Here is a 9,827-nt window from a genome sequence, read left to right on the forward strand (position 1 = left end):
AATGATCTGTACATGTTGGACATGAGCGTTGCTACTACAACCACGGGTCAGGCTCATTGTTTTGTGTCTAGAGCAACTGAGAAAGAATCAAGATTATGGCACCGAAAGATGGGGCATATTCACCTAAGGAAGATGAATCACTTGGTGCATAATGATTTGGTGACAGGAGTACATGTCAAAGGTTTTCATCTGGAAGGGGAGTGCATAAGTTGTGTCAAAGGCAAACAGAAGAAGAAGTCGCACCCTACAAAGCAAGTCAATTCAGTTTCAAGACCATTGGAAAGACTTCACATGGATTTGTTTGGTCCAGTGAATGTTAAGAGTATTACAGGAGATTACTACTGCTTGGTCGTGACTGATGATTATTCCAGATTTTCGTGGGTTTCATTCTTGAAATCTGTCACACCCCTAAAATCCACCCGCGGATAACACCCGCTTCGGGGGCGTGACTGACCAGGATCCAGCCACCAATTATACTAAGCATTGGTTAATATTAAAGTAATACTTGCTAACCATAAAAATTAGCAAATATCAAGTTCAGAGTTAAAGGTTTTAAAGTTTAAACAGTAACAAGTAGCGGAAGCATAATTAAATAGTTTTTAAACAGTGTTCATAAGGTAAGCATAATAAATGCCCAACACACGGGCAGACGACCACTACACATCCCAAGTAGCTGCTCCAGTCACTGGCCACCTGCAAAGCATGCAGTAAAGGGGGTCAACAATAATGCTGAGTGAGTTCACTAGTTGTCCAGTTTTAAATTCCAAAAACTCGTTTCACCAGTTAATTTATCCGTTTATACATGCCATGGGGAGCTACCCCAAAAGTTAGCGACTAAACTGTTTTCCAATACCGAACACTAGGTAACCGAATGCGTTTCCGCAGGATGCCCCGATGTCAATGTTCTATCATCATTGACGGATGCCTGAGTACATTAGTTCACGACCGATCCCATACCATGGCACGGTGTGAGGCTGGTAAAACCTAAATAGCGCTATCAACTAATAACCCGTTCGCCTGGCACCGGCGACTAATCGGTATTATGTAGTAGGGACTTGAGTGATAGAGTTGCGTTTAGTGCCGTTAGTTGCAATCCGTATAAACAGTAATTAACTAAAAAGGTTTCCCAATACAAGGGAAGATAAAGTAAGTTTGTTTCCCAATAACTAGGGAAGGAGTGTAGACGGTATCCCCTTTACAAGGGGATAGGGTTGTTTTAGTCTCGTGTCCCAAACCACCGGGACGCATGCTTTTAAGTTGTGAACTCACCTTGGGTTGCTCGGTATGATACGTTACTTGGTTAAGTATGTTGGTCACCACGTCCTAACATGGTTACCAAATATGGGTCAAGTCGGGTACAAGTAAACACGTATAAGACACACTTAACGTAAATGCAGATAACCACAGTAGCAGGTAGACATGCAGCCCAGTCAACAGGAAGTCCAACATACAAACAGTGGGGCTATTGGGCCTAAGCAGTTACACAAGCAATCCAGTTAACAGACAATCCAACAAGTACATTGGCCCAATATCAGCCCAGTCGAGACGGAGGTGACTCGCAACCAAGGTTGCGACTCGCAACCGAGGTCTCGGTTCGTCATGCTTTGGTTGCGACTCGCAATCAGAGATTCCGACTCGCAACCGGCGATTCCGACAAAGCAGCTGTGGTTACGACTCGCAATCAGATCGATACGCGTTGATTACGACTCGCAACCGGGAGGTCTCGACAAATCTTGGTGCGGTCTCGAGTAGCAACCAAAGGTTGCGACTCGCAACCGTAGTTACGTGTGCATGAAGACCTTCTAGAACCTGTCATATGTACGAACCAATGGAAATGCATTTTCATGAAACCAATATGTACCATTTCCACTAAAACATGTTTTCTTGTCTGATTACAAACCAAAACAGATCAAACAAGCACAATTTCAAATATTTATCATGTTCATAACACATTCAAATTGTTCTTCACACATTCAACATATTCAATCACAAGTATCCAAATGACAATTAACCAAAATCAGGTTATTCAAGCAATATTTAACCACAATCTCAAATCATGAAAGTCATGAACACTCAATCCAACATCATGTCCAAATCCCCTTTAACCAAACCCTTGTTAACCGGAAACAAAACTATCTCCCCACAAAACCGAATACTCACATACTTTCATAAACATTCACCCTAAGTTATCTAGGCATGCTTTTCAAACATAATCAAGCATCAAATCTTTTATCCGAAATTTATACCATCATCCTATATTAATACAAGCAAGAATCATGGTAACACATAGTGACCTTATTAACACATGAACATCTAGAAAGAGCTAAAACCACTAACCGGCTATAGATTCAAGGTGTGCGGGTATGATGGATCGATGAATGAGCTCCCGGTTGGCGGTTCCGAGCTAAAACCGAGTAGGTTCTTGATGTTGGTTGACCCGAGAAGAAGGAGAAGGATGAGAAGAGTGGTCTTGGTTGCTAGAGCTTTAGGGTTTTGGGGTTTAGTGAAGAAGATGAGAGGAGAGTGTGAGAAGAGGGTGTGTAAAATGGTTAAGGGAGGTGGGGTTGGGTTTATATAGTGTTGCGAGTGTGGGCTTGGGTTGGGTTTAATTCCTACAAGGCCAAGGCCTAGCCGGCCCAATACTAATGTTCACTCGAGACCATGGTCTCGAGTCGGGTTGAGGTCTCGAGTCGGGTTTATATATATATATATATATATATATATATATATACATATACACACAAAAGTAAATCGGCATATAACACATAATAACAAATAATTCATCGTTTTCATTTAATAAAATACGTACATGAAACGTTGCATCAAGAAAGTTTCCCCGGGAAGGTCCGAAGTGTCACATTATCCCCACGTTTTAGGTACTTTCGTCCCGAAAGTTAAGGCAGCCACTGTCAAGCTAGTGTGAGTAAAAGCGTTTCAACGGGGTGTCACATCATCCCCCCGTTAGTTTGGAATTTCGTCCCGAAATTCGTTCGTAGCTTCAGTGCTGGGGTTTTCGTTTGGGAACAACTGGGGATACTTGTGCTTCATCTGGTCTTCCCGCTCCCAGGTATACTCTGGGCCACGTCGCGAGTTCCAACGAACTCGTACAAGAGGTATCTGGCTACGTTTGAGGATTTTGATCTCTCGATCAGTGATCTCAATCGGTTCCTCAGTAAAGTGTAGCTGTTCGTCAATCGTCAGTTCCTTAAAAGGAATCACAAGTGTTTCATCCGACAAACACTTCTTCAGGTTGGATACGTGAAAAACGTTATGTACCGCACTCAGTTCTTCAGGCAGGTTCAATCTATAAGCAACCTTACCGATCTTCTCGGTAATTTCGAATGGTCCAATATATCGCGGATTAAGCTTGCCCCGTTTACCAAAGCGAACCACACCCTTCCAGGGTGAGACTTTAAGTAGAACCCGGTCACCGACCTGGAATTCCAATGGTTTCCTACGCTTATCAGCGTAGCTCTTCTGACGGTCACGAGCTGCCGCCATGCGTTGTCTGATCTGGGCAATCTTCTCCGTTGTATCTACCACCATCTCTGGGCCCGTGATTTGACTATCACCGATTTCCGCCCAGCAGAGAGGTGACCGGCATTTACGACCGTACAATGCCTCAAAAGGTGCTGCCTGAATGCTAGTGTGGTAGCTGTTGTTGTATGAGAACTCTACTAACGGTAGATGCTTCTCCCAGTTCTTGCCAAAGTCGATCACACACGCTCTAAGCATGTCTTCTAGAGTTTGGATGGTACGTTCGGACTGTCCATCCGTTTGCGGGTGATAAGCAGTGCTCATATCCAAACGTGAGCCAAAGCATTTGTGCATAGCTTGCCACAATTCCGAAGTAAATCGAGCGTCTCGGTCGGAAATAATCGAGGTTGGCACTCCGTGCCTCGAAACTACTTCCTTTAAGTAAATCTCTGCCAAGGTAGAAAACTTGTCTGTTTCCTTAATAGCCAGAAAGTGCGCGGACTTGGTCAATCGATCTACGATTACCCAAATAGCATCATTTCCTCGTTGAGATCTAGGTAACCCTGTAACAAAATCCATGGAAATTTGCTCCCATTTCCATTTCGGGATTTCTGGTTGTTGGAGTAGACCTGCTGGCTTCTGGTATTCTGTCTTGACTCTCGCGCAAGTCAAACATTTGCTAACGTATGTTGCTATGTGGGCCTTCATACCAGGCCACCAGTAGGTAGTCTTTAAATCATGGTACATCTTGTCCGAACCAGGATGTACTGAGTAGCGGGACTTGTGGGCTTCGTCCATCACGAGTTCGCGTAAATCTCCAAAGAGTGGAACCCAGATACGCCCTGTCACATAGTAAGCACCATCTTCTTTCTGTTCCATTTGCTGTCTCGATCCACGCAGAGACTCAGCCCTGATGTTTTCCGGCTTCAATGCTTCAACTTGAGCATTTCGAATCTGGGTAGGGAGGTTAGACTGGATGGTAAGTTGCAGTGCTCGCACGCGCTTTGGTACGGTGTCCTTTCGACTGAGGGCGTCTGCCACGACATTGGCCTTGCCCGGATGATACTTGATGGCGCATTCGTAGTCATTCAAGAGTTCGACCCATCGACGCTGTCGCATGTTCAATTCCTTTTGCCTAAAGATATGCTCGAGACTCCTGTGATCGGTGTAAATAGTGCACTTGGTACCGTACAGGTAATGTCTCCATATCTTAAGAGCAAGAACCACTGCTCCTAGTTCCAAGTCGTGCGTCGTGTAGTTCTTTTCATGCGTCTTGAGTTGTCGTGAGGCGTAGGCAATAACTTTCTCGCGTTGCATTAACACGCAACCGAGTCCATGAATAGACGCATCGCAGTAAACCACAAAGTCGTCAGTGCCGTCAGGCAACGTGAGAATAGGAGCGCTACAGAGGTTATCCTTAAGCCTCTGAAAAGCAGATTCCTGCGCTGCATTCCACTTGTAGGCGACGCCTTTCTGAATGAGTGTTGTGAGAGGTTGTGCAATCTTTGAGAATCCCTGAATGAATCTGCGGTAGTAGCCCGCCAAACCCAAGAATTGGCGAACTTCAGTGGGAGTCTTAGGCGTAGGCCAGTTCTTTATCGATTCGATCTTAGCTGGGTCGACATGAATTCCGTTCTTATTAACTACATGGCCGAGGAAATGGACTTCTCGAAGCCAAAAGTCACATTTAGAGAATTTGGCGTACAGTTGCTCGTTGCGAAGGAGTTCGAGGATAAGGCGTAGGTGCTGTTCATGCTCTTCTTGACTTTTTGAATAAATCAAGATGTCGTCGATAAACACAATCACGAATTTGTCGAGGTAAGGCTTACATACGCGGTTCATAAGATCCATGAACACTGCAGGTGCGTTAGTCATTCCAAAAGGCATAACGAGGAACTCGTAATGACCATAACGAGTCCTGAATGCAGTCTTGGAGATGTCTTTATTACGAACTCTCAGCTGATGATAACCTGATCGCAGGTCGATCTTAGAATAGTAGCTCGATCCTTGCAGCTGATCGAATAGGTCGTCGATGCGCGGGAGAGGGTAACGATTCTTGATGGTAACCTTGTTCAACTCACGGTAGTCGATGCACATTCGGAATGTGCCATCCTTCTTTTTAACAAAGAGTACTGGGGCTCCCCAGGGTGATGAACTAGGACGGATAAATCCTTTATCCAATAGTTCTTGTAGTTGCGTAGAGAGTTCCTTCAGTTCTGCAGGAGCCAATCGGTACGGTGCACGAGCTATGGGTGCTGCTCCAGGAGCTAGCTCGATTTGGAATTCGACCTGACGGTGAGGAGGGAGTCCAGGTAATTCCTCAGGAAATACCTCGGGATAATCGCGTACTACAGGAAAATCTTCAATCCTCTTTTCCTTTTCGCGAGTATTGGTGACGAGTGCTAAGATAGCGGTGTGCCCTTTCTGTAAACACTTCCGGGCTTTTAGAAGCGAGATAATGCCTGTGACTTCTCCACCTTTGTTGCCTTTGACGATGAGGGGTTGACCGGAACGACGAGGTATGCGAACTGCTTTCTCTTGACAGAGGATCTCAGCACGATGTTTGGATAACCAATCCATACCAATGACGACGTCGAAGCTTCCGAGTTTGACAGGGAAGAGATCGATACTAAACGTATGGCCAGACAATTCTAGGGTGCAGTCGTGGATCACGTGCGTGGCCTCGATGTTCTTACCATTAGCTATCTCGACGGTATGCTTAGAACTTAATAATGCGGGCGAATGCTTAAGTTTCTTACTAATGCGAAGGGATACATAACTGGCATCGGCACCGGAATCAAATAACACAGAAACATAACGATCATCAAGTAGGAACTTACCCGCCACGACGTTGGGATCGTTCCTCGCTTCTCCAGCTCCAATCACGAAAGCTCTGCCCCTTGCATTCCCAGCATTGTTGTTTTGCTCATTGTTCCCAGCCCCCTGATTGTTGTTGCGATTCTGATTCAGTTCAGGGCAATCCTTTCGCATGTGCCCTGTTGCCCCACATTTAAAACAAGCTCTGTTGTTTCCCTGCTGCTGTTGCTGTTGAGGTTGTTGCTGATTCTGCCTTGCTGGGAACTGACTTCTGCAATCCTTGGCTTCGTGCCCCATCTTGTGGCATCGCTGACACTGACCCTTGTTACATGCCCCATTGTGGTGCCTGTTACACTTGTTGCACTTAGGGTAGTTTCCCCGGTAGCCGCCCTGTTGCTGAGTGCCTTTGCTGTTGTCAGTTTTCCTTTGCTGAGCTGGGGCTTGAGTAGGGTTAGCATCCTTGCCCTGATTTCCATCCCACTTCCGTTTGTTGTCACTAGGACTTCCTTCCGCAGCACTGATCCTTTTGGGCAACCTGCCCTCTTCCACAGCCTGATCGGTGAGTTTGTGAGCAAGTCGAACGATCGGCTGAATGGTAGTGTGGTTGGCTGAAGTTACATGGCTTCGGATTTCTGGAGCCAGACCCTTGATGTACAGTTCGATTCTTCGATACATAGGTCGAGACATGTTTGGACAAAGAGCAGCATAGTCGTTGGACAGCTTGGTGTAGGTCTCAATCTCTGACCCAACCATCCTGAGTTCATAGTACTCATTCTCAAGCTTGTGGATGTCATCCCTGTGACAGTACTCTTCCTTGATCATATCCTTGAAATCTTCCCACGCAGTAGCGTTTGCAGTCTCCAAGCCAAGCATTTGAATTTGCGCCTTCCACCATGAAAGTGCGCTTCCCTCTAGAGTACCAGTAGCAAACTTCACCCAATTAGCAGTTGGGCATTCACAGACAGCAAAAACAGCTTCGACCTTCTCAATCCAGTGCAGAAGGCCTATGGCACCCTCCGTGCCATTGAAAGGAAGAGGCTTGCAATCCATAAAGGTCTTGAAGGTACAAACACGTGGTTGCACAGGTGCAGGCTGACCTATCGGGTGAGCTGCGAAAGCTGCAGCCACAGTGTTGAGCAGGCTAGTGAACTGAGCCGGGGTCATGTTGACGTTTCCTCGTCCGCGTCCACTCATTGTCTTCATAACCAGAAAACATAGTATGAGTGTGATGTCGTAACATAGCGAGAATAAGATAGAAGAGAGAAGACGCATCTATCTAATCAGGTAACTAGTACGTATAGTAAAGCAGAAAGCATAAGACAAGTAAGCAAGTAACTATGGGTCCGAGCTATGAGGTCAGATAAGTCGAGCCTTGTACTTGGAGTGTAGTGTCGTCACGAGTCACGGGTTATAGTCTGGTTTTTCTCAAAAAGATTTTTCCCCTTTTTAAAACCAAGTTCACTATAACCAATGGCTCTGATACCAATCTGTCACACCCCCAAAATCCACCCGCGGATAACACCCGCTTCGGGGGCGTGACTGACCAGGATCCAGCCACCAATTATACTAAGCATTGGTTAATATTAAAGTAATACTTGCTAACCATAAAAATTAGCAAATATCAAGTTCAGAGTTAAAGGTTTTAAAGTTTAAACAGTAACAAGTAGCGGAAGCATAATTAAATAGTTTTTAAACAGTGTTCATAAGGTAAGCATAATAAATGCCCAACACACGGGCAGACGACCACTACACATCCCAAGTAGCTGCTCCAGTCACTGGCCACCTGCAAAGCATGCAGTAAAGGGGGTCAACAATAATGCTGAGTGAGTTCACTAGTTGTCCAGTTTTAAATTCCAAAAACTCGTTTCACCAGTTAATTTATCCGTTTATACATGCCATGGGGAGCTACCCCAAAAGTTAGCGACTAAACTGTTTTCCAATACCGAACACTAGGTAACCGAATGCGTTTCCGCAGGATGCCCCGATGTCAATGTTCTATCATCATTGACGGATGCCTGAGTACATTAGTTCACGACCGATCCCATACCATGGCACAGTGTGAGGCTGGTAAAACCTAAATAGCGCTATCAACTAATAACCCGTTCGCCTGGCACCGGCGACTAATCGGTATTATGTAGTAGGGACTTGAGTGATAGAGTTGCGTTTAGTGCCGTTAGTTGCAATCCGTATAAACAGTAATTAACTAAAAAGGTTTCCCAATACAAGGGAAGATAAAGTAAGTTTGTTTCCCAATAACTAGGGAAGGAGTGTAGACGGTATCCCCTTTACAAGGGGATAGGGTTGTTTTAGTCTCGTGTCCCAAACCACCGGGACGCATGCTTTTAAGTTGTGAACTCACCTTGGGTTGCTCGGTATGATACGTTACTTGGTTAAGTATGTTGGTCACCACGTCCTAACATGGTTACCAAATATGGGTCAAGTCGGGTACAAGTAAACACGTATAAGACACACTTAACGTAAATGCAGATAACCACAGTAGCAGGTAGACATGCAGCCCAGTCAACAGGAAGTCCAACATACAAACAGTGGGGCTATTGGGCCTAAGCAGTTACACAAGCAATCCAGTTAACAGACAATCCAACAAGTACATTGGCCCAATATCAGCCCAGTCGAGACGGAGGTGACTCGCAACCAAGGTTGCGACTCGCAACCGAGGTCTCGGTTCGTCATGCTTTGGTTGCGACTCGCAATCAGAGATTCCGACTCGCAACCGGCGATTCCGACAAAGCAGCTGTGGTTACGACTCGCAATCAGATCGATACGCGTTGATTACGACTCGCAACCGGGAGGTCTCGACAAATCTTGGTGCGGTCTCGAGTAGCAACCAAAGGTTGCGACTCGCAACCGTAGTTACGTGTGCATGAAGACCTTCTAGAACCTGTCATATGTACGAACCAATGGAAATGCATTTTCATGAAACCAATATGTACCATTTCCACTAAAACATGTTTTCTTGTCTGATTACAAACCAAAACAGATCAAACAAGCACAATTTCAAATATTTATCATGTTCATAACACATTCAAATTGTTCTTCACACATTCAACATATTCAATCACAAGTATCCAAATGACAATTAACCAAAATCAGGTTATTCAAGCAATATTTAACCACAATCTCAAATCATGAAAGTCATGAACACTCAATCCAACATCATGTCCAAATCCCCTTTAACCAAACCCTTGTTAACCGGAAACAAAACTATCTCCCCACAAAACCGAATACTCACATACTTTCATAAACATTCACCCTAAGTTATCTAGGCATGCTTTTCAAACATAATCAAGCATCAAATCTTTTATCCGAAATTTATACCATCATCCTATATTAATACAAGCAAGAATCATGGTAACACATAGTGACCTTATTAACACATGAACATCTAGAAAGAGCTAAAACCACTAACCGGCTATAGATTCAAGGTGTGCGGGTATGATGGATCGATGAATGAGCTCCCGGTTGGCGGTTCCGAGCTAAAACCGAGTAGGTTCTTGATGTTGGTTGACCCGAGA

This window comes from Helianthus annuus, chromosome 5 (assembly GCF_002127325.2).
Source record: "Helianthus annuus cultivar XRQ/B chromosome 5, HanXRQr2.0-SUNRISE, whole genome shotgun sequence".
Taxonomy (NCBI): domain Eukaryota; kingdom Viridiplantae; phylum Streptophyta; class Magnoliopsida; order Asterales; family Asteraceae; genus Helianthus; species Helianthus annuus.